This window comes from Lactuca sativa, chromosome 5 (assembly GCF_002870075.4).
Source record: "Lactuca sativa cultivar Salinas chromosome 5, Lsat_Salinas_v11, whole genome shotgun sequence".
In the NCBI taxonomy this organism is placed as follows: Eukaryota; Viridiplantae; Streptophyta; class Magnoliopsida; order Asterales; family Asteraceae; genus Lactuca; species Lactuca sativa.
Window position 1 is genome coordinate 48,055,093 of NC_056627.2, and position 26,833 is coordinate 48,081,925.

At 36.8% G+C, this 26,833-nt stretch overlaps 1 non-coding gene across 1 annotated transcript; it reads right to left on the reverse strand.

Moving 5' to 3' along the window:
• Positions 1–6,426: 6,426 nt before the first annotated feature.
• LOC111911767 (small nucleolar RNA R71) lies at positions 6,427–6,533 on the reverse strand. Its single transcript, XR_002856965.1, has one exon. It is a non-coding gene; the product is annotated as a small nucleolar RNA R71 (small nucleolar RNA).
• Positions 6,534–26,833: the final 20,300 nt, after the last annotated feature.

Sequence of the window (26,833 nt, forward strand, 5' to 3'; positions counted from 1 at the left end):
CCATATTTAATTAGTTCCTTTTGATCACTAAATTAATTCTTGATCAATACTAATTAAATAATATGATTCCATATTAATATATTAGAACTTATAATATAATAATATAAATCATAAACATACTATTCTCAAAAGACTATCCATATAAATTGTTCCAGTGAAGTGCAACCCAAATGCACCACGCTACTCTCGAGTCGAATACATACCAGTAATATTTATGGGCTTAGACATGTAATCCAACATTCTCCCACTTGGATAATTCTAAAACTATTATTGCATATAACTCCAAGATCCCAACTAGCAATCATAGCTCTTAAAGCCGCTGCCAAACTCTGACCTAGTCAAATGACTTGTCCATTAGGTAAGGGATCATATATTCCTCCATTCTAGATATCATATGGAGTGATACATGGATTATAATCATTCTCTCTGTCCATTTGTTGTTTCCGATTTCTGATTTAGGACGACTGACTAATTGAACAAATCAAATCAGTCCAAGATTGGCCAAGCACTTAAGGGTTTCATCACTAAATCATCGAGGGGCCCACAGGTATCGCTTTTATCCCTCCAAGGGTAAAAGGAATTGATAAACTTCGACTCATATGCTTGTCCTGCTACTTGTTGAACCATACACAAAGGCACTTTTTATAACATCAAGTTACTGATGCGTTTTCGTGCAATCAATGTATAACCAACTCATAGTCAACAAGTCATATCTCTAGGTTTGAAGAATATAAGATATTATCGTCTCATGATCACTCGTGATAAAATCCATGAAGTGATTCAAATGAGCATGGGGTTAATCGAATACTCATAACTTATGAGCACTCATGTACGTTGTAGCAACTCTTGCTATGTCCAACACCTTAGACATCTACAAGCCAACTTCATGACAATATTGATTCATACCTACTTCCAACCTATGTCCGACTGTAGAGAATTTGAATAACCTAGTTCTTCGGGAAGTCAAAACATGCAAAGTGAAACACAAGAATAATACTAATCCTATATGGCCCTAAACACATTTGAGAGTAAATAAAACACCTTTTATTTAAACACCATATTGATTACTCATTATTCATTGTATAATGTTTCGAATAATCAACTTTATACTTGTATCTGAAACAATAGTCAAGCCATGCTCCAAGCATGCACACTATGTTTTTCCAAACAATAGTTACGTCATACACCAAGTATGCACACTATGTTTGTCTTTGATCCTTACTTTGTGGAATAGATCAATTGAACATAATTCAAATGATTCTCATTTCACAATCCTAAATCCTTATCATAAATGTAAGAATTCTAAATTCCTACCATTTACCGAAATTTATTAGATTCTAAACTTATATGCATTGATCCTCTTGTAATGCATATGCACAAAGTCACAAAGACTTGTCAATAGACATTACAGAGTATTCCAATCACTATTAGAAAAACAGCCTTTTACGACATGCAATGCGTGTCGTAAAACGCTCAGAAGACACGTAAATGCGTGTCAAGGAAGGCCCTGTCATAACGAGAGACGACACACTTTTGCGCGTCGTCTATAGATAACGCACGTTTATGACACGCAATGCGTATCAATAAAGCCGTTGTCAAGAAAGGCCATGTCATAAATGAAGATGACACACATTTTTGCGTATCATAATTTTAAATTTTTTTAAAAAATTATTTATAGATTTACTAATTTTCAAATTAAATTTGTGTTTCATGTCTCGTAATAGAAAATAAAATACCATATACAAAAAATACAATCCATTGCACAGAAGTTAATGTTATACAAAGAATCATTGCAATAGTAGACAAATATAATACATGAAATGTGAAGAGATGAAATTCATCAACAAATAATACTTGAACTACAAGAACTGGTTGCCCACCTTCACAACATCCGAGCTACTTTACTTGACACTATGCACATCAACAAGACCTACAATTTTGAATAATGCAACCATTAGATAAACATAAGCCAAAAAATCCCAATAAATAAAAATAAGCCAAAAATAAACAAAAATAACTATAAGAATGGGGTAATTAGGTAAAATATGAGGTTGAAAGTACCTGTCAACCAAATTTTAATATACTAGTTCCTATACAATCACCCTTCAAAGAACCAAAAAAATATGAGATAATTATGATACGTATCATTGTAAATAAAAAAAATTACAAATTAATATCACCAGTAACGGTGTCATGCTGCAAAACATTAAAAAAGTGATTCTATAATCTATATATAACTTTATGGGAAGTACCATTAAAGATATATTCATGGGAAATTTTAAGGGGAGAATGACATATTCGCCCCTGCTGCTGTCACCAACACCACGTGGATATAGAAGATTTCAAATGAGTTATAAAAAATGTTTAGTGAAGGATTTACAAAACAAGCACATGGATATTGAAGATTTCTTTGTTATTTCCTTGAAGGTTTCCATCAAAATTGAAGGAAAAGATCATACTAGCCGTACAAATGCATAATCCTTCATGAAGCATCTATACACCCAGCCAACCAGATAAGAATTAAAGACACTGTGATGCATTATGAATCAAATAAAAAATACTTTAAAATGATGAACAATGAGAGTTCACGTTAAAAACTTAGACAATTGGTTACCTTAAAACAAGTTTACCTTGAATTCAACAACAAAGTTGCAAAACCCCACAAAATTAGATAATCCGCAAACAAAACTTGAAAACCAACAACGGATCCGATTTCAGAGAAGAGACTGCATAAAATATTAAGAAAAAATACTTCCAAAATCAGACAAAATTTAATTCTAAAACAACTAATCTTAACATCGTCAAACCAAAATGTAATACAAACACAGACATCAAAACAAGTCCTCAACTCTCTAATCCATCTCTGTAGTACCTGAAAGAAAGTGAGCAAACAAAACCATGAATGAAAGGGCATTTTAGTCATTTAATCAACACTCAACTCAATACATTTTTACAAGTTGTAGGGGTGTTTGAAAGTGATTTTATGCATATGCTTTTAATATCAAAATCAAAATCTCAAGCTATAATTTCTTGAAGTTAGGATTGATGGGGTTACAACTTGAAGGGTATATAAGTAATTTTACCTAAGGTATATATGTTACTGACGCAACATCTACTGAAGCTGAAGCACTTGGTTTCTTTGATCAGGTGGTAGTTGATTACCTAAGGTATATATGTTACTGATGTTGGTCGTGGAGGCTGAGTGGCTAAGGTCATCTAAGCAGGAAGAAAGGATGATGTGACAGTGGGTCCCGCTGCATTTTTAGGAATCCAATTCGATCTCCTTTCTGGTTGTTGTTGTTGTGAAGGGATTCCCATTTGATTAAAATCCATTCCTACATGTGAACCTCCTATCCTTTAACATCTTCATCATTGTTTTCCTTATTCTATACAACCTATTTAGTTCAAAAGGTAACGGTGTTTGATGGTAAAAAAAAACTAAAGTCAAACTACATGTTGCTCTAGATCATTAGCTTGATATTTTGCAGCTCTTCATCACTAAACAGGGTTAAATGATTGCATTCATTTCTCATATTATTCTTTTTATTAACAAATGTTTTAGGTTACATATATATTTTTTTTATTATTAGTAAAGAAACAAAAACATGTTAGAAGCTCAATCGTGTAAAATCCTCATGATACAGATCTTTCTCGTGAAATGCATGTAACCTTAAACATTTCCAGACTGAAGAGAATCTTGAATTTCTATACTTCTTGGTGTTGAGTAGCCTAGGATTTCCTAAAATATATCAGGTTAGATGTTTCAGGTTACACCGTCTTTTCCCATTGATTGAGCGCCAAATCGGTTCTGATGTAAAGATGACATGGAACTAATAAGAAAGATCCAAGAAAATGGAAATCCAATCGTGTAAAATTAGCAACCAATATCCACAAATTCTATCTGAAATGTAAATAATTAGACTGTTAATAGAAGTAAAATCACCAAATTACGTTAAGCAGGCTAAGATTGAAACATATAGAGCAACTGTGATTCGGGTAAGTTAAGTAAAGTTTGTGGTCTACAGTAACATTCACAAAAAAAGCCATAAAATGATTAAAAAATATGAACTTTGATTTCTGATATTTGCATAATCATTTATATGTTTAGCATACATTTTTATTCATTTTTAGCTAATTATGTGCATAATGTGGACAAAAGGTACTTAATAATGCTTAAATTTTGTTTTCAGCCCAAAAGACATGCTTGGAAGTAAAAAGGAACAAGGAGAAACAATTAAAGACCGAAGAATGAAGAATGAGGAAAAAACACACTAACTCGGCGAGTCCGTGAGGCTACTCAGCCAGTAGCCAAGAATATTCCCGAAGATAAGTCAAGACTCCTGGCAATAGACGGATTTCACACATCTACCCGGCGAGTTGGGTGATCTACTCGCTGAGTAGCCCCTGTTTTGTGATAATTATAAATATCGAGCCTTTATCCGAATGGGGGAGACTTCTGGCGTTTTGGGAGCTGCACCTGCGATTGAAGAACCCTTTGGAGAGCTGAGAAACCCTAACCTTCGATCTTTTGAAGAATCAAGGCAATTTAGGTTATACATTCCACTTAATCTTAGAATTTAAGCATGTCTAGCCTTGTTGAACTTGTTTTTGAGTTTGTTTTTACAGTGACTATGAACTAAATTTGTTTTATTTATGTTTGGGAAGACCAAGTTACTCCTATGGTTTAATTATTACTTTTATATTGATTATTTATTGGTGATCTTATTATATTAAGTTTGTTAAAGAACCTTATGCATTAACCACAACTATTTTCTGTTAATTGAAAGACAATTAAGCTGCATGAACATCTCTTAGTTGTTAACCTCATATGTTTATGTGAACACTCTATCATATGCCTAGGAATAATGAACATGAAACTAGGATTAATTAGAGAATGGGTAGTTTATGTGTGAGCTTGTTTGAGAAACCGACAAACAAGAGGTTAATTGAAACACCAACTTGATTAACCAATTACAAATCTTATTTAATCCAAATAATTGAACTAGGGAATTAATTAGTTTAAACAATTGGCCACTGCTTGAATTGATTAATTGTCTAAGGGTTAGTAGTAATGAACATGAACCTAACCACTATAGTTGGTAACCAATAACCACTATAGTTGGTAACCAATAACAATTGGTTGCACCTAAACAGAAACCCTTAATCAAATTTGGTGAATTTGTTACTTGTCTTAGTCGTTTAGTTAATTAAGTGCTTAAGTGGTGTGTTTAAGTTTCTAGTCTTGTAAAACTAGAGAAAAACCCTTTTACTTTTATTACTTGCTTAGTTAAAATTAGTTATTAGTTTAATTTCCGTTCCCTAAGTTCGACACCCTACTTATCCAACTATACCACTAAAAGACAGGTTCACTGCCTTTGTGTGCTTCATTTATCAACTAAAAGTAGGAATAAAACCAGTGCATTTTAGACACATCAAGTTTTTGGCGTCGTTGCCGGGGAACGGTTCCAAAATTAAGTCTAATTCCTAATTTTATCGATACTTTGTGTGAGTTTTTCTTGCACAAAGTTATTTATCAGTAATACAGTAAGTAGGTTAGGTTTTAGAAATTATTAGTTTCTTTTTAGAACTCTATTAATTAGTTTTAATTTTTTTTGTTTTAAATAGGCTACTCGCCGAGTGCATTCGCACCTACTCGGCGAGTACCCTGCTGTTTGCCAAACTATTTTTCTTTTTTGTTGTGTTTCATTTTCGTTCTTTTTACGTGTTTTTTTTCTTGTTTGTTTGCGGTGTTTCATGACCCGAAGATCTGATACACCTCTGGTTCCTCCTCTCGAAGACCCGGAATCCGCACTAAGGAGGAACAAAGGAAAAGCCCTTGGAGAATCCGCTTCTTCAAAGAATTCTCCACTAAAGAACCTCAAATCCATTTTCAGCAAGAAGAAGAGCAGCAAATAAGGAGCATCCAACGCCTCTTTAACACTCGAAGACCCAATTAAAGAAGACACCGAGTACTAGACCGAGGAAGAAAAAGAACCTACATACGAGCACAAATCCGATTTTGAGGACGATTTAGTTATCACTATGGCTAATATCGATGAAGTCCCCATGGGGGAATGGAAGAAGAGGATGTGCGATGACACTGGCCCGGGACTTGTGCAGCCCGCAATTCCTGCAACTGCTACTTTTGAGCTTAAGGGTCATATCCTAGCTTTACTTATAGAGATCCCTTTCACTGGCAAAGATCACAAAGACGCCTACAAGCACTTGTATGAAGTTAATGATGTAGCTACTTATTTCAATGTTCCCAACGTGCCTCGGGAAACTCAGCTACTTCGCATGCTTCCGGTTACTTTGAAGGGTGCTGCAAAGGATTGGCTCAAGTCACTACCCCTCGGAACCATCACTACATGGGCTCAACTGAAAGAAGAGTTCATTGATCAATTCTGCCCACCATCCAAGATATCTAAGCTCAAGAAAGCCGTAGCTAAATTTGAACAACAAGCTGGAGAGTCACTATATGAAGCTTGGGAGAGGTACAAGAGCTTGTTAAGGAATTACCCACATCACGACCTCAATAGTCAGCAAGAGGTCTCAATCTTTTATGATGGAGTAAATGTTACAACAAGGCAATTACTTGACTCACAAGGTCCACTTACGAAGAAGGCACGTCCAGTGATAAAGCAGCTAATTGAAGAATTCTCTAAGCATTCTGGAGAATACCATAATCCAAGAAATGATGTAACAAGGGGGTCCGCCTATGCAGCTTCAGAATACTTATCAGTAGTGATGGCCATGTTGAAAAACATGGATAGGAGGATGGACAAAATGGACCAAATGATACATGCTATACGGGTGGGGTGTGAAAATTGCAATGGGCCTCATCTTACTAGAGACTGCGACTTGGATGAAAATGGCAACAAGAAGGTGCAAGTATGTTACTCAAGTGGGGACCGATATGATGAAGATTGGCGAAAACCAAAGAAAGAGTGGCTCCCTTATGAAGAGTACAAGAAGGCTAAGGAGGAGAAGTACAGGCAGAAAGGAAGAAATCCTTACCAAATTTGTAGCTGCTTCAGAAAAGAGACATAGTGATCATGATGCTGCAATTCAAGAAACAAGAATCATGCTTAGAAACCAGCAAGCATCTATCCACAACATAGAAACGCAGTTGGGGCAACTTGCTCAACAAATCAACCAAAGATCACCGGGCGAACTTCCGAGTAAAACCGAAAATAACCCACGAGGCGTGCACATAAACATAGTCACAACAAGAAGTGGGAAGATAATCACTCTTCTGGCCCCTATTCAGAATGAAGCACCCAAGGAATTGAAGAAGGAGGATGCAGAAACTCAAGACCAAAATCAAAATCTTCATGGAACAAAGCCTACTCGCTGAGTCCAAAATATGGACTCGACGAGTCCACTGCCAAACCCGAAAGAGCAGATCCTTGAAAAGCCCTTTCAGCCTCCATTGCCATATCCAGCCAAGCTAAGAGAGAGAAGCACGAAGAGGAGTACTAGAAGTTTCTTGATCATATCAAAGCTCTTCAAATCAACATACCTTTCATCGAAGCTGTCGCACAAATGCCAAAATATGCAAAATTCCTTAAGGAACTTCTCACGAATAGAAGGAAGATGGAGGAAGTGAAAAAGGTAGTTCTTAATGAGAACTGCTTAGTTGCCATGCTAAATAAGCTACCAAAGAAGAAGGGTGACCTGGGTAGCTTGACTTTGTCTTGCCAATTTGGTAACTTGGCTACCATTCATGCTTTGGCCGATTCGGGAGCAAGTGTGAACCTCATGCCATAATCATTCTTCAAGAAGCTGGATCTCTGGGAACCAAGGCCAATTCGTATGGCGATTCACTTAGCAAATAAGACAGTCACTTTTCCAAGAGGCATATGTGAAGACCTACTGGTCAAGGTGGACAAGTTTGTATTTCCCGTAGATTTCATAATTCTAGATATGGAGGCGGATCCTCAAGTCCCGATCATCCTGGAAGACCTTTCCTCAACACTTCAAGTGCTATAGTAGACATGAGGGGCTCGAAGCTTACTTTACGGTTAAGAGATGATTCAGTCACTTTTGGGGTTGATCAAGCTATGAAATATGCAAGGAATAGTGATGACATGGCGTTCTCAATTGACTTGCTTGATGAATTAATGGAGGAATGCGAAAGTGAAGATCCCAACAAGTCCACAATTTTTGATGAAGAATTTGATGCTGAAGGAAGCTGAGTTTGAAGAATTGATGAAAAAATCTGACAGATCAACTTGCCGAGTATGGCCGATCTACTAGCTGAGTCCATGCGAAGAGAAAATGGAATTCGTGAATTCAGCTACGAACTCGCCGAGTCCCTTACCAGCACTCGGCGAGTACAACCAATAGAACCCAAAAACCGAGCTCAAAATGTTACCAGAACATTTGGAGTATGCTTTCCTTGAAGATGGCCATAAAAAGCCAGTTATCATAGCCTTTGACCTTTCCGAATCTGAAATGGAAGAACTAGTTCAAGTTTTGAAGAAGCGAAAGCGGGCCATAGCATGGAGCATTACCGACATCAAGGGAACCAGCCCCTTTTATTGTTCTTACAAGATTAATCTAGAAGAAGGAGCAAAGCCAGTTGTGCAGCACCAAAGAAGATTAAACCCAAATATGCAAGAAGTGGTCAAGACGGAAGTGGTCAAGCTTTTAGATGTGGGGATTATATATTCCATTTTCGACAGTCCGTGGGTGAGTCCGGTCCAAGTGGTACCCAAGAAAGGAGGGATGACCGTCATAACCAATGAAAAGAATGAGCTTATTCCGACACGAACGGTAACCGGTTGGAGAGTGTGCATCGATTATCGAAAGCTAAATGATGCCACTCGTAAAGACCATTTCCCCTTACCTTTTATTGATCAAATGTTAGAAAGATTATCGGGCCATAGTTATTATTGCTTTCTAGATGGATTTTCGGGTTATTTCCAAATACCCATAGACCCAATGGACCAAGAAAAGACCACATTTACTTGCCCAAGTGGGACTTTTGCTTATCGACGCATGCCCTTTGGGCTATGCAATACACCCGCGACATTTCAAAGGTGCATGACAGCCATATTCCACGATATGGTGGAAAAATTCATGGAAGTCTTTATGGACGATTTTTCTGTTTTTGGATCTTCCTTCCATGATTGTCTCACAAATCTTGACTTAATGCTTGCTAGATGCGAAAAAACCGACTTAGTCCTTAATTGGGAGAAATGTCACTTTATGGTCAAGGAGGGTATAGTTTTAGGCCACAAGGTTTCCAAATTGGGAATTGAAGTGGATCAGGCAAAGATTGACACCACTGCCAAATTACCCCCACCAACTAATGTGAAGGGCATTAGAAGTTTTTTAGGACACGCAGGTTTTTACCGGCGTTTTATAAAAGATTTTTCTAAAATAACTAGACCTCTAACACAATTGCTTTTAAAGGATGCACCATTTAATTTTACTAAAGAGTGTTTAGAGGCATTTGAATTCTTAAAGGAAAAACTGACTAATGCACCGATCATTATTGCTCCAAATTGGGATTTACCATTTGAAATAATGTGTGATGCTAGTGACTTTGCATTAGGAGTTGTCCTTGGTCAAAGGGTTGATAAGCACTTTCGACCCATTTATTATGCTAGTAAAAATTTAAATCTGGCCCAAGAGAATTACACCACCACTGAAAAAGAATTATTAGCTGTGGTGTACGCTTTTGATAAATTCAACCCTTATATAGTTTTATCTAAAACAACTGTTTTTACTGACCACTCCGCTATCAAGTATTTATTTGCCAAGTAGGATGCCAAGCCAAGATTGATACGATGGGTTCTACTTCTTCAAGAGTTTGACATAGAGATACGCGACAAAAAGGGAATGGAGAATGTAGCAGCCGACCACTTGTCAAGGCTTGAAAACCCGAAATTGCAAGAAGATAAAGTTGGAGATAACTTCCCGGACGAGTACATTATGGTGACCGTGGGAGAAGAGCCATGGTTTGCAGACATAGCTAATTATTTAGCTAGCAAATACATCCCAAAAGATCTTACCAGCCAACAAAAGAAGAAATTCTTTTCTGAAATAAAGTATTACTTTTGGGATGAGCCATACCTTTTCAGAAGCTGTGCAGATGGAATCATACGAAGATGTGTGTTCGGGAAGGAAAGTCGACGGATTTTGTAGCATTGTTATAGCGGGCCCACAGGTGGACATCATGGAGCACATTACAGTGCTAAGAAGATCTTTGACATTGGGTTTTACTGGCCCACGATTTTAAAAGATGCAACCCCATTTGTGAAAGAATCTGATGCATGTCAACAAGCGGGAAACATTTCATCCCGGAATAAAATGCCACAACATAGTATTCAAGTGTGCGAAGTATTTGATGTTTGGGGGATCGATTTCATGGGACCATTTCCCATGTCCAAAGGCAACAAATACATATTGGTGGCGGTGGATTATATATTCAAGTGGGCGGAGGCACAAGCTTTGCCAACTAATGATGCTCGGATGGTGGTGCGCTTTTTGAAGAAACTATTAACAAGATTTGGAGTCCCGAAAGCCCTTATAAGTGACCGAGGCACTCATTTTGCCAATGATCAACTAGAGAAGGTGCTAAGGAAATATCGGGTAACCCATAAATTTTCTACATCCTACCATCCACAAACTAGTGGACTAACCGATGTGACAAATAGAGCCTTAAAGATAATCTTGGAGAGATCGGTGGGGAGCAATCGGAAAGAATGGTCAGATAAGCTAGATGAGGCACTTTGGGCCTTCTGAACAGCTTTCAAAACACCTATTGGTACTACACCATATAGGCTAGTTTATGGAAAGCAATGTCATTTACCGGTCGAGGTCGAGCATAAAGCTTTTTGGGCTTTAAAAATGTGCAACTTCAACATGGCGGAGCTCAAGAACAACCGGTTAATGCAAATGAATGCTCTTGAGGAACTTAGAAATAATGCTTACACTAGTTCTCTAATTTATAAAGAGAAAACCAAGAGTTGGCATGACAAGAGGATCAAGGGAAATAAAGAGTTTCATGAAGGGCAAAAGGTGTTGCTCTTTAATTCAAGGCTAAAACTCTTCTCGGGCAAACTCAAGTCAAGATGGGATGGTCCTTTTTTTAGTGAAGAAGGTGTTTCCACATGGTGCTATAGAGTTATAATCAAAAGATGGTAGCCTTTTCTAGGTCAATGGACATAGGGTCAAAAGATAAGAAGGAGTCCCAAGAAATTAAGAAATGGAAGAAGGGCTGTTGCTGGAAGGAATTGCAGCAACGTAGAATGGGAGGAGTCCAACTAATGACTCCTTATAAAGAAGCGCTTTCGGGAGGCAACCCGAGTTTAGAGTTTGCATTTCTTTTTCCTTTATTTTCATTTTAATTTCTAATGATCTATTTTATTCTTCTTCTGAATATATGTTCTAAATGATTGCTTGAGGGCAAGTAATGCTTAGAGTGTGGGGTGGTGGTTTAAAAATAAGAAAAAATTCAATTTTTGTTCAAATTGCAAGCTTTACTCGCCGAGTACATTTGATCTACTCGGCGAGTACTTTTCCGAATCCCCAGAAAATCGCGAATATGCGGATCTACTCGGCGAGTAGACAACTTACACAGACTATTTATAATCTGTAAATAAGGATTTTCATTTATTTTACCCACACACTCGCCATGCATAACTACTCTCAAGCCATTTCTTCAATTCTTGCTGAATCTTCAACTTTCAAGAGTAAAGGTATGATTTCTACACTCAATACTTGTCAAAGGTTAAAGCTTTATCACTTCTTAGCCTTTATTTTGTCTAAAATTCAGATTTCAGGGTTTCCTCAATTTCTAGGGTTTTGATTTTACTATGAATTAGGAGGTTTTAGGCAAAATTTCTTTTGGATTAGTGTTTATTGGACTTAGTACAGCAACCCCTGTGCAAAATTGGGTGTTTTGGATGACCCATATATGTGTGACATCAATCTGGTCCCAATGTTCATCCTACTCGCCGAGTAGTTCATGAACTCGGCGAGTAGGATGCTATACAGATTTGTTTTGTTCGATTTTAATTGTTGGGTGTTGTTTTGTTTGTGATTTCTTAATGTTATTTTGTAGGTACCATGTCCGGAAGAGGTCAAACTTCATGAGGGGGAGGCCAAGGAGACATCCTGTAGCTCTCTTTTCGCCAAATCACCTCTAAATCATCTCAAGCCCGCGCCAAAAACAAATTAGAAGCTTTGAAGCAGAAATAGATCCACTTACCTAATGCAGTGGACTGGGATTGGCTGGGGAAGGTTGGGCTGGAGGAGGAATTGACACCATATTTGGTGAAGGAATGCAATATGGGGGATTCTAGCATCATATGTGATGGTTGGTTACAATTGTTCAAAATTCAAGAACCGGTCTTTGCTGAATTATGCTGGGAATTCTTCGCTACCATCTTATTCTGAGGTGGTAGTGAGTATTATAATCCCAATGTAATTTCCTTTTCTCTTGGTGGGGAGCTGCGACAATGCAACATGGCTGAGTTTTCATGGAGGATTGGAATCTATGACCAAAGTACCATGTTAAATGAAGACTTTGAAGCTTTCTTGGAGAATTGCCACAAAGATCTCCCCGAAGAAGTGGTCACTTCCACCTGGTGGAATACTATTGCTAACCGGGTGTATATTCCATCTTCCGCGCAAGAGGGCCACGTCCGTTCACCGATCCACCATCTCATTCATCATTTCGTCGCCAACACGATTAATATGTAGAAGGATGATGACAAGGTCCCGACCCTTGACATCTTCTATCTTTGGAGCATTATTACTCCCGATGTTTTTTTGCAACCTCCCCTACTGCATAGCCAAATATCTTGCGGGTGGGGCTGTTAAAGAGAAGGGTATCTCCAAAATCAATGGAGGAATGTTTGTGACAAGGCTTGCAAGATCATTTGGGATCTTGTATTTGCAAGAAGCAAGGGCGCTGATGGTCATTTCTCCCCCTCCGTTCAACATTACCCTTTATAGGAGGGCAAGGATTGTGGAAAAGTTCTTATTCTATTCCACATGTGGATGAGCCGGTTATCCCCGAGGGGCCGGGACGGCGGGTTAGGCAACGGAGTGAGCGGGTACGGGAAAACGCACCGGTTATTTTGGTGGAGGAAGAGAACGATGGATGGAACTAAGTTGAGTACCGGCGATACTTAGATGATATTGGGAGAGCTGTCAATTATAATAATCAATCATTTTAGTATCTTTTCCAACAAATGAATATTGACCCGGACCCGGTTATCCCTACATTATGAATTTGGAGGAAAGGATGAGGAGAGGCAATTAAGGAGGAGGAAGTGGAGTTGGAGGAACTAACATGGATGAGGAAGAATGAAGAAGTGTTTGTTTTTTGTTTTTATTTTTATGGTCTTTGTTTTGGACAAATGTTGAACTTGGATTATTTTGTTTCTTTTAGGACTTTTATTGCTTTCACATTTGGTTGCATATTTTTCAGGATTGGAAGGTTAGGATGCATATAGAAGTTTTAATGATCAAGGTTCAAGTGAGGAAGTGAGGAATGTTCAAATAAGAGTGCGAAGTTTTGTCATTAAGGTTGAGTCCGTTAGAGTTGGGAGCGATAGAGAGTGTTGCTGCTGAAGTAATTAGAGGAAGAGTCACTGAATTATCCGAATTCAGAACCTTAATCGAGAAGAAAGCGAGCTGGACAAATTTTTTTCTCAACACAGCGCCTACTCGTTGAGTGCACAAATCTTACTCGGCGAGTACATGGGTAATTACTCGATATAATTGCAAGTTGGCAACAACCTCGCCGAGTACACAATACTACTCGCCGAGTAGATCAACATTGTAGGGTTTCAAAGCACTCCACGGATGATGGCAATGGGCCCCTTGATGAAGTGTAGGTTAAAAGCCCAAGACTTGTCTTTTCCCTATAAATAGTCATGTATTATTCATTATTAGGGTTAAGACTGAGGCAAAATGTAGCCACCACGGTGTGAGGTTTCTTATGTAGTGTTAGATTCTTTAGTCTATGCTTAAAGTGTAATTCACTCCTCATGTTTGAATAAATCGAGTGATCATTCGACATAATCTTCATATTTTGTGTTTGTTCTTATTTTCCGCATCTTGTTCATCAAATCTCAATTAGGGTTTTCATCCCAACAAGTGGTATCAGAGCGGGTCTTTGAAGGTATATTGATTTTTGAAGTATCGGTTCTTTATTTGATGATTTTCTACACAAGTTATTGAAGATTATTGGTGTTTTGGCGTTTTGGAATCAAAATTCGATTCAAGTTACTGTTCATGGATATTTATGATGTTCCTCTACTGTTCGTGGTGGTAATTTTTTCTCTCCGTTCTTTGGATCTGATTGATTTATTTTGAGATCAAGAGATCCCGATTGTGGCCATATAATCGAATCTTATTTCGGTTTATCCTTCCGATCTAATTTAGTTTATGTTCACTTGGGACTGTTACTGTTTTAGTGTACGGTTCATCGAAGGTGTTCGAAGGTGTTTTGGCCTATTTTCTGAATTCACTTATTGCAATCGACTAAACTTGATTATGTGATTTTCGTTTCTTCAAATCCATTTTTCTTCTGTTCTTAGTCGATTTTCATAATCAATTTCTTTATCAAGACCGTCTTTTGATTTTATCTGATTTTGTGATCGATCTAAGTCGGTACATTCATTCATTGAATATCAATTTTTGTTTCTTGATTGTATCATTTGTTGAAGTTGGTGATGATATGGATTCGGAGTTTTAAGGTTTTTGTAATCACAAAAATTGATAAGTCAAAATTGACTGTGATAGGGGATGGACTATAAATGAACCACTTACCTGCAAACGTTCGTTTGGGTGCGTAATTGACGAACTCGGAACGAAAGTATAAATGGGAAGTGTTGGTGGATTGGAATCAGATTTGTGGTTTCGTATACGAACGATTGAGTCGCCATTTTCTTTAAATGTTAATTTGCCGATTCACATTTGAGAAGAAGATATTCAAGTTACATTTTTGGTCCCTACAACTTAAGCGATTTGACACTTTTGTCCCTATAATTTAAGCAACATGGTTGTTTTTGTACCGTTTCAGAAATCGGTACAAATTAAAGAGAAAATGATGCAGAATTACTTTTTCAGTCCTTGTCTTTTAGCAAAGTGACAGTTTCAGCCCATTTTTCGAAAAGTTTGCAAATTTAAGGGCTGATGAACAGATTTGAATTCTTTAACGCATATTTTTTCGTGAACAGAAAAATAAAGATTCCATCAAGTCTTGGCAGTTCGGAAAGTCGTTTTTTGTGATAACGTCAAATTTTCACGACTTTTTCGGATTTTATACTTCACCGTTTATATCATTTTGTCACGAGGGAGCTTAGTAAATTTTTATCCATTCAAGATCATTCTCATGACCATTTGAAGGCTTTATAATAATGTTTTTGATGATAAATCGGGGGAGAATTTGGTATGGTCATTCGAAATTGGATTTGTAACTTTTCAAATTTGAAGATTTTTTATAAAGCTTATGGTAGAATTATGAAGGTAGCTTTTATAGTGGAAGTTCTTCATCGAGCTCTGCTAAAGCTTTTACAGAGAAGTATCCTTTACAGCGGAAGTTCTTTATCGAGCTCTGCTAAGGACTTGTTATATCTCCGACTTCTAGTATTTTCTCGATCAAGTGGCATTACAAATCTTAAAGTTTGGGTTGTTACATGATATTTTTTTTTGATGGCTTATATCGTTAGCTTATTTGAAGATCTTTATGACTTGGAAGGGGAGCTCTTCAAAGACAAGAAGTGATTCGGTTTCTTTGTTTTGAAATGGGTTTTTATGGCGGGCTTGGTTTTCATGAAGATCTTTTTTATTTGCTAGATTTATATATCCTAGAGCCCGTGTTTGAAGACTATTGAAGAATCAAGATTCGTGGATTGCTTCATCTATTCCTTGTTGCAAGATCTTTTTATTTGCTAGATGCTTGTTTGGAAGTTAAAGCATTTTCATCCATTCCATACTTTGAGGGGGAGATTGTAGGGTTTCAAAGCACTCCATGGATGATGGCAATGGGCCCCTTGATGAAGTGTAGGTTAAAAGCCCAAGACTTGTCTTTTCCCTATAAATAGTCATGTATTATTCATTATTAGGGTTAAGAGTGAGGCAAAATGTAGCCAACACGGTGTGAGGTTTCTTATGTAGTGTTAGATTCTTTAGTCTATGCTTAAAGTGTAATTCACTCCTCATGTTTGAATAAATCGAGTGATCATTCGACATAATCTTCATATTTTGTGTTTGTTCTTATTTTCCGCATCTTGTTCATCAAATCTCAATTAGGGTTTTCATCCCAACAAACATTTTTCGAATTCTAGAGCTGTTTTGGGCACTTTCATTGCAGTACTTGTCCATTTTTCATGAAGAATCATTACTGGAGGTTTCTAGGAGCTTTTTCCTACATTTTTGAGTTATTTGCATGTCTACCACACGAGATTTTGACCCAAGACATAGATGAGTTGTTCCCATGTCTAAAGTCAATTGAAGATGGAGTTGAAGAAAAGAGATATCAACCTAGCGACTGCTACCCCAGGGGAGTTTGTTCCAATTCCCTCTATATTTCATATTTTTATTTTTACATGATATGCAATGAGGACATTGCATAAAATAAGTGTGGGGTAGGGGGTTGGTTAATTTCTAGTAAATTGAGAATCTTAATATCTTAATTTAGGTCTATTTTAAATTTTTTTGCATTCTTGTATTAGAAAAATGTGACCTACGAATTAATTTAGAAAACTTTGGTAAAAAGTAATTAGGATTCCATGTTAGAATTGTGTGGATGATTGCATGAAAACCAAAATGTTTAGTTGAGCCTATATACGTTATAGTGCATTTGTGGCCCCCTTATTCTAGTGAAATCATGGGACAAAAACATGACCTCGCTCAGCCCGAAGGATGCAATATGTTTAGCATCGTGTACCAGAAATGTATCCAGGAAAATTATAATCGTTAGCCAATAAAGGTTGAAGTTGAGCGCCCCTGCTTAAGCATGTAGGATTTTGAGTGAAAAAAGTGAGGTACATGTTAATAAAAAAAGAGAGAGAGAGAATTGCAAGAAAAGTTTGAAGAATTTTGGAGCAACTAAAGTGAAGATCAAAAGATCAAAATTCCAAGAAGTGAAAAACTTGAAGATACCAAATATCAAACAACAAGGTGGTGAATTCAAAGAAATAAAAGATCAAATGCCAAAGAAGTGAAGAATTCCAAAGAGCTCCAATGTGGTATCATAAATTGTAATTCTAGATTATCTATGCTTGGGTTGCTCAACCAAAAATACCTTGAGGATAGGAGGTTTTCTGTGGATGGATTCGGAGGGATGCATAAAATGAGCATTGTTTTGGGATGAGTGGGCGAATGTTTATGAGGATTGTGAGTATTTAGAGTATGGGGGTATTTAGGAAAATTTTAGACACAAATGCATGCGTTGCGGTCTTGGCATAATGGTTGGGTTACATTGGAGTTGTCATATGTGGTTCTAATGTGTTAAAATTCAGTTTTGCTTGGGGGCAAGCAAGAGTCAAGTGTGGGGTATTTTGATATTTTCATAATTAGTCATATGTTTAGCATACATTTTTATTCATTTTTAGCTAATTATGTGAATAATGTGGACAAAAGGTACTTAATGATGCTTAAATTTTGTTTTCAGTCCAAAAGACATGCTTGGAAGTAAAAAGGAACAAGGAGAAGCAATTAAAGTCCGAAGAATGAAGAATGAGGAAAAAACACACTAACTCGGCGATTCCGCGAGGCTACTCGGCAAGCACCCAAGAATATTCCTGAAGATAAGTCAAGACTCCTGGCAATAGACGAATGTCACGCATCTACTCGGCGAGTTGGGTGATCTACTCGCCAAGTTGCCCCTATTTTGTGATAATTATAAATATCGAACCTTTATCCGAATAGGGGAGACTTCTGGCGTTTTAGGAGCTGCACCTGCGATTGAAGAACCCTTTGGAGAGCTGAGAAACCCTAACCTTCGATCTTTTGAAGAATCAAGGCAATTTAGGTTATACATTCCACTTAATCTTAGAATTTAAGAAAGTCTAGCCTAGTTGGACTTGTTTTTGAGTTTGTTTTTACTGTGACTATGAACTAAATTCGTTTTGTTTCTGTTTGGGAAGACCAAGTTACTCGTATGTTTTAATTATTACTTTTTGATTGATTGTTTATTGGTGATCTAATTAACTTAAGTTTGTTAAAGAACCTTATGCATTAACCACAACTATTTCTGTTAATTGGAAGACAATTAAGTTGCATGAACATCTCTTAGTTGTTAACCTCATATGTTTATGTGAACACTCTATCATATGCCTAGGAATAATGAACATGAAACTAGGATTAATTAGAGAATGGGTAAATTAATGTGTGAGCTTGTTTGAGAAACCAACAAATAAGAGGTTAATTGAAACACCAACTTGATTAACCAATTACAAATCTTATTTAATCCAAATAATTGAACTAGGGAATTAATTAATTTAAACAATTGGCCATTGCTTGAATTGATTAATTGTCTAAGGGTTAGTGGTAATGAACATGAACCTAACCACTATAGTTGGTAACCAACAACAATTGATCTATCATATAAATAACCATAGGAGTGAATTGGTTGGACCTAAACAAAAACCCTTAATCAAATTTGGTGAATTTATTACTTGCCTTAGTCGTTTAGTTAATTAAGTGCTTAAGTGGTGTTTTTAAGTTTCTAGTCATGTAAAACTAGAGAAAAACCCTTTTACTTTTCTTACTTGCTTAGTTAAAATTACTTATTAGTTTAATTTTCGTTCCCTGAGTTCGACACCCTACTTATCCTACTATACCACTAAAAGACAGGTTCACTGCCTTTGTGTGCTTAATTTATCAACTAAAAGTAGGAATAAAACCAGTGCATTTTACACACATCAATTTCAATCTGAGATTGAGAGTCCAACTGAAAAAGAATCCACGACATGACTAAGAAGAATAAAAAAGGAATACTAGAGTCGCTTGTTGCAGCCAACAATATACAAAATAAAAGTGATTTTCAGCTTGAAAACAATAAGATCAATAAAAAGTGAACTCAATGTAAGTCCGAAATCACAAATCAGTAAACTAGGTCAAAAAAAAATCAAAAATCAGAACTCCTAACCTTACCAAAATCTAGAATACTTACTTTAATCGAAGGATAGGAGATGATTTGGAGAGGTCCAACGACGAGTAGGAACATGCGCTTTACATCGATGTAGCAATTGAGATTATCAGCAAAAGAGAACTTGACTTTGGGTTGAATTTTGTAAGTGATAACATTTTTAGCGAAGAGGAGTTCGATGAAAACGTAGAAGAGAGGGAGGATAGTAAAGACGAGGAAGAGGAATATAATGTTGTGGTAGTAGAGGAAGTAATCCGAGTAGGGACGAATACCCTAGGGCTTTTTTCTTGCTGATTGGAAGAGGCCTGGGGGGGGGGGTGTTAATTTGTTCAGATAAAATAGGCGGTTGTTAAATTTTTGGAGATTTCATTTTCTCGCTTAAAACACGTGTTTCATTAAAAAATTATAAAGCGAAACGCTTAGATGACACACATTTTATGATAGGCGCCCTCCGCATTTCCTTTTTTTTTCTTTGCTGACACTAATTTCAGGGCATGCACAAATGCGTGTCCTCTATACTTCAGATTTTGTAAAACTAACATTATTTTTTTAGGGCACGCATAAATATGCGTCCTGTATCAGCGAGTGTCATTGTTTGCGCGTCATTAAAGGGTTGTTTTCTAGTAGTGAATGGAGATCAATTCCATGGAAACGAAGTCTCATATTCAAAGTACATTCCTTTGAACGTCCTTATTGCATTAAGTTTTCTAATCTTACACAGATTGAATAAATTCCACCTATGGAGACATTTCCATATTTCCATTTTGACTATCACTTCCGAACAAGAGTTGTCTCATTTCAGAATATGTCAATATGTTCCTTCCAAAATTAACACTATTCTTCCAACTGTCCATGAGCAACCAATCTTTGGTAAACCTTAGATTGTCCTCGACAATTGCTTAATTCCCTAGGCATTTCGAAAATTTAGAAAGGAATAATATTATAGCACATGTAATCGATCCTATATCCGAAGCATATGGGACACGATTCATGATGTCTCACATAAAGACATGATCCTTGACCAATCTTTTGCTACAATATTATTTTATTTTCCATGTTTTCATAATTTGACTATGAAGAGGGATGTTGTAATTATAATCGAATTTGAAAATGCAATATATACTGAATTTCCTTATGTTGAACCATTCCAACATAAAATTCATATATATATATATATATATATATATATATATATCCATGACTAAAGATGATTAAAATCTCAATCTAAGCTTTTAGAATTGAAATGAAGAATAATTTTCTCTCCCTTAATTATAGCAAAACAACTTTTCCCAATTGAAACTTTTGTTTTCTATAACTAACATTGGTAACTTGCAACACTTATCATAATTATCATGCCTCCACTAACATGATGATTATTAGCATAACACTTATGCTCCCACTAGCTTTGACATGTATCCAAAAATCAGCTGGACTTCTAGAAATCAATACTTTATTGACTTTCTTACCAAAGTTCAGATTTCTGATACGAGATGCTTTGATAAGACTTTATCAAAATCATACACCTTTTCATAGAAAACTCACATGTGTGTCTAAACAATTTTTAGAACTATGAAAAGGGATTTCATAATCATATTCTTAATTGTTTAGACCTTTTCCATTTCTCACAAGTCTATGTTAGTGTGCCGTTTATCTACACACACTCCACTAACGACTTTGAGAATGCAAATATCACAATTTCTATCTACTTAAATTCTACTTGGTGAAAGTGTTTCCTCACCATCGTTTTCATGAATCAGAGAGTAACCTTATGACACTTAGATTTTATGGTGTACGTGTTCCTATCCATGTGCATTTTTCAAAACCATAATTACAAGACAAGGTTAGTGATAAATCCAAACTCATATGGACTGAACTTGTGCAATATTAACTTCTTGTCACCTGGCAGCACAAGGGCCTGCCATTGCTTCGAAGTAGTTGTTCAAACAATTGAGAACTTGTAGAACTCATATGCATAGTCAACTTTAACTGGAATGGGCACAGAAATAAAAATATATCAACACGATAGGTTATGAACCTCAAGTCGTGTGCTAGTGATAAACTATAGGTTTTATTCTTGACCAGTTCTTGAAACTCTTTCAGGATCTTTTAGACTCCTGCTTTCCTTTATACATATAAGACTCTCTTGCCAAGAACCATTCCTTGACAAATAAATATTCAAGAGATAGTGCGGACTCTTTATCAAGAGAAACACTTCACACAATTGTCCTTAGTTGATCTATGTTTTATCCAAAACATCACAACTTACCAATTTCAAATTTAATAGAGTAGAAAACATTTTATTCTTACATTTGACAAGTGTTATAAACCTTCTTTAAGATGTGTCACTCAAGTTACAATCTTGGAGTATGACTCTATGAATTGTTTTGGAACAAAGTATGACTCATCTTCTTGATTTAACCATTTCATCAATTCATGACTCCTCTTCTTAGCCATAAGAATGCACTAAGATGTCCTTAGAGAATTAATTGTGATATGGTTTCATAATCATTGAGATGATCATAAAACATGATACTAAAGTACTCTCCCATCTTTTTAGATTTGATAAACTTTTATTGTTCTGCCTAATTTGATTCTTCTCATTCGTTCTACCATAGATTGAAACTTTTCCAATGTTTTAGAATTACACTTAACTTTTAAGTGTAACCATATTTACTAACTTTTAGTGAATCATGATGAATAACCTTATCGATCTTTGTGGTGGACCTGACCAACGTACAACCAAGTGTAACCGATCCCTTTGTCCTTCACTTGACTCGCATATACATATAAACAAGGAATTAGTCTTAATTTTCCAAATATGAAAATTCTCATTCATCATACAACACAACTTGTATGATTCCAAGTTTCGGTCCAATTGAAACTTAGGTGATGAGAATCTTTCCTTATTTGGTAAATTTAGACACTACCACAAATGAAAGAATCAAATTCATATTCCCAATATTGCTAGAAACATACAAACATCAATTTTCCATAAATGCCATTGCAAGGAGATATAAAATAAAACAAAATTTTATTTATTTATAAAATATGGAAAAAACTTTTCCTTACAATGTCACTTTAAATGAGAACTATGCTATTAGATATTTCCAAGCAATCTATCATAACCTCTAAGTACTAGCACAAGAATCCGATCTTCGAACCATGCGATTGAAATGCATTTCCGCAATCAGATTCAGCATACTCTTCTTTTAAGCTTCCTTCCGTTTGCTTGATCCTACAAAACATCAAAATGCAGCCTAGTCACATCATGTATTAAGAATCAACAATTAGAAACTTAACAGAGTTAGATAGTGGACTTACCTGAAGCAGAGTCAAACTTTTTGATTCTTCCTTTTCTCAGATCTTTCAGGTAGTTAGGGCAGCTTCGCAACCAATGTGCTTCTCTTGGCAATATAAACTTATGGACCCTTTTGTAATGGTACACGGGACTATCTCAGAGTTAGCCTTTCTCTTTACCATTTCGTCAACCGGTTTGACTATGGCCGATCCCTTTCCATTCGGAAGAGAAAGCTTTTCTGGATTTCCAATGTTACCATTGTCAATGTCCATGGAAGTTTAGGAAGTCGATCTTCCAATCAAATTTGCTTTACCGGTGCTCCAAATCATTGCTGATTCAGAAACATCAAGCAAATAGGTAAGATCATTAAGGGTCATGTCATAGTTCTAAAGGAACTCACTATGTGACTTAGAAAGTGATTGAAGAACCTAGTCAACGTCCAACTTCCTCAAGACTTTGACACCCAACTCTCCCGGCTTGACAATATGTGACTTCATCTCCAAGATGTGAGAACACATAGACTTTGCTTGCCAATAAGGCTTGAGTGACCTTGAACTATTCAAGAACTTGTGGCTTAGGGAGAATAATTGGAGGAGGTGGAGGAAGTGAAGTATGATTTCCATGATCCAACCATGGGACATCATCTTCATTAGGAAAGCTTGTTCTAAGGGATTTGGGATGATCATAGATGTCTGAAACAGACATCTAAAATGGGAGATATTCAAGTTAGTTGATTTAAGTCCTTAATATAACACCCAATATGAAATATTAAGGCTACGACCCAAAATAATATTTTATAACTTGGAAGAGGGATGTCGTAATCCAAGCTATAAAATATTTGAAGGTAAGCAAATAACGATTCCCCAATTTCCACCATGGAAAATGAAATAGGTATTAGTTTTTAATTGGTTTGAAACTCCTAGATCTTTTGAGATTCATTGAACTTTTCAATGACATGTTTAAATCTCGATTGTGCCCTTTCAAGTTTGTGACTGGGATGCCGAGGATCACAAACAAGGTGTGAATAACCATGCAAATGTACTTGGTACTCTTAATTTTTTATCACCTAATCAATGTGCCGGTTAACCACACGCGCTCCACCGATCTATGATAAATTTTAAGCCACCCTTTTCCAACCTTGTTAAATCCAATTTAGCATGTCGGTTAACCACACACGCTCCATTAACGACTTAAGCAAGGAACAAAGTGTAATTTCCTGGGTTACCACCAAATTCACATTTTCCTAAAGTAACTAAGATTGGGAATTTATAAAATGTTTAGTTACTTTATATTTATCATTATACTTATAATGAGAATTATAGTCCTTGTCCTACCCGTTTGGCTAACGACCCTCCACCAGTCAAGGAAGCAGTGGGTGAGAGTGGACACCCATTAAACTTCCATTTTATAGGCTGTAACCATATACCCCCTTATAGAGCGGCTTCATAAATGAGGCCTACTAACGATAGGACTGACTTGCTCTTATACATATATATTATTAACTCATAATACTATAAAGTATAAGGGTTGAATTTTAACTTTGAAAAATCTAGGGTTTGGAATTAAAGTATGTGTAAGACTTTACAAATTCCAAAACTTGAGGGCAAGTTTTGAAAATATTCAAAAAATTTTCATTTATATAACATATGAATTTAATATGGCTTTTCATGGCAAGACTATTGGACATCCATAACTTGAGGACAAGTTATGGAGCTCATAAAACAATTTATTGGAAGAGACTCTTCAAGTTAATAACCTAAGACTCTTTAATATTCTTTTAATGAGAAACTTTTGGTTTTCCATAACTTGTGGACAAGTTATGGAAACAATTAAAGGCCATTTAGATCATCTAATAGGCATACAAACATGTTAATATGATCTAGATTAAACTCATATGAAGAAGACAATTCAAATCAAACAATTTTCATGTAATTAGCCTAACCATTAAACTAATACAAAACATGAATCTATTGACAATTATCTTTGAAAATGGATTAGCATGAACATTACCACATCAAAACAGGTTTATAAGTTCAAAACCAGCTTAGGGTAATGTTCCTAGTCCAATTCTAGCCAAAAAAAACTTGAAAATATGTTGTCTGGGTGTCCAACTCGTAGAGTGCATGCACCAAATCGACGAGTTGGACGAATTTAGGCACTTTTTAGGCATGTACTTGTCGAGTCACTCCCTGGACTCGTCGAGTTAGTTATGCAGACAACAAAACACTTTGGTTTTCAGCCTTAAAAAGCAAGTAGCATCAAGTATAATTGAAAACAACCCTAGGCTCTGATACCACTGATATGTTTTGAGCATTCTAACAATCCTATGGTGTACATGCAACCCTATAAACCTTCGTTCAATGTTTTCTCTATTATACATGAAAGTATTCAGTATTCCAAGGTTTCATCCTAACTAGCATAATATGAAGCAACTATACTACAAAAGCGTAGTGAGATGACATACCATTTGATGAAGCTTGAAGTATTGAACTTTAAAAGCTTAGCCCCAATAGTGTGGATGTAACACCGTAAAAATTAAAACAACTTTTCACATTTGAAAACACATTTTAATAAAACCATTCATTCATAAAATGTCATAACATCATGTTTTTATTTCACAAATGTTTCCCAAGATCAAAATACATCCAATCCCATGTGTGTGTACGAATCAAGTCGGCGCCTTCCCGCAGTCATCACTGGTACCTGAAACACATAGCACTGAACACTATAAGCATAAGCTTAGTGAGTTCCCCAAAATACCACACTAATCACATAATAGCCACTCGAGGCTGTAACTCTGTTAACCCTCTGGTCAATGTGTCTCAGTGGGGCCCTCCAGCCGCTACTCTCTGTGGGCCCTCTGGCCCTACTGTAGGGACCCGAAAGTCCCAACTCTGTAACTCTGAGTCATGCATATCACATATCACAATAAATCACATCACATAATAACATGCAATCACACTGGCATATAACTCTATAATACTCTGTCTCTTAACTCTATTACCACACTAGGTAAAGTATAGTGAGAAGACTCACCTTGGGTATCTCGGTAAATCTCTGACTCGGTAAACGCTAGCCTAGCCTCCGCCTAATCATATGAAATAAACACTCTATTTAATATAACTCTCAAAGCCTAGACTATGCTCTCTTGTGACACTCTCAGAAGGTTAAAAGACCATTTTACCCCTCTCATAGCTCAAAGGCCCCACAATAGACCATACCCTAAAAGTCAACCAAAAGTCAACTCTCCGGGTTACGCTGCGCGTACTAGATGTGTACGCTGAGCGTACCCGACTGCACCTCAGAATCGGGGAGCGCCACCCAGTACGCGACGCATACTAGGAATTACGCCCGACGTACTCCCCTACATCAGCGCTTTAGCTCTTGAGGTCTTAAACAATTAAGACCTACATCCATATTTTAGATCTGACCCCTTCTAAGCCCCTTAATCCATAAAGTTGATGACTTTAAGCCTTTACATGGTTGAACAAGTCACCAACTCTCACCATGATCCAACCTTCAACTTTAGAAGGCTAAATACACATGCATGACTTCAAACTAACATCCAAGATGGAAACTTTATGGCTCTAAATCACCCTTTGGGGTTTTTAGTCCTAAAAAGAGCACATACAACAACAACCAAAGAAGAGGAAAGTTTTGAACATTATACCTCCAAGTGTAGCCCTTTTCTTTGTAGAGCTCAGATCCAAAATGGCACCTCAAGCTTTAGCTTCCAAGAACTCCCTTCCTTCTTCTTCACCAAGGCACTAAAGCACCAAGAAGCTCAAATCAACACTCTCACACACTAAGGACGATGGGGCTCTCTTTTAGGGTTTCACTCACTGATATGGAGGCTAAGGAATGAGCCATAACACCCTTTAAATAGTGCACAAGGTGGATTAGGGTTTTTGCACCTGGGCCGGGTACGCCCGACGTAACTGTAGGTACGCCCAGCGTACCTTGGCGACTCCGCATCCAAATTAAGCGCATGAGTACACGCAACGCACCCCTATGGTACGCCAAGCGTACTCACTAGCTACAATCCCACCACTCAAGGACTAAACATGCCCAACCAATAAAGAACAAGGAAGAAAGGATTATACCTGAATCTCGGGGTGTTACAGTGGAAGCCTCAAGTGGAATCACAAATCACCAAAAACATCTTGGAAAACTTGAGAGAATAGTAATCACACTAGAAATTGGCCCAGTCTTGTATTCTCACACACTAGTGCAATTTTATGTGCCAAAGAACTCTTTATATAGTATGGAGGATTAGGGTTACATTCATGTAAACCCTAATACCCATGACCTTTCATTTCCATATGATCCATGGATTAAAAACTCCATGAACTGTCCATCCAAGCTTAGCCCAACCTAAATGAACTTGGCCCATGCTATATACATATATATAC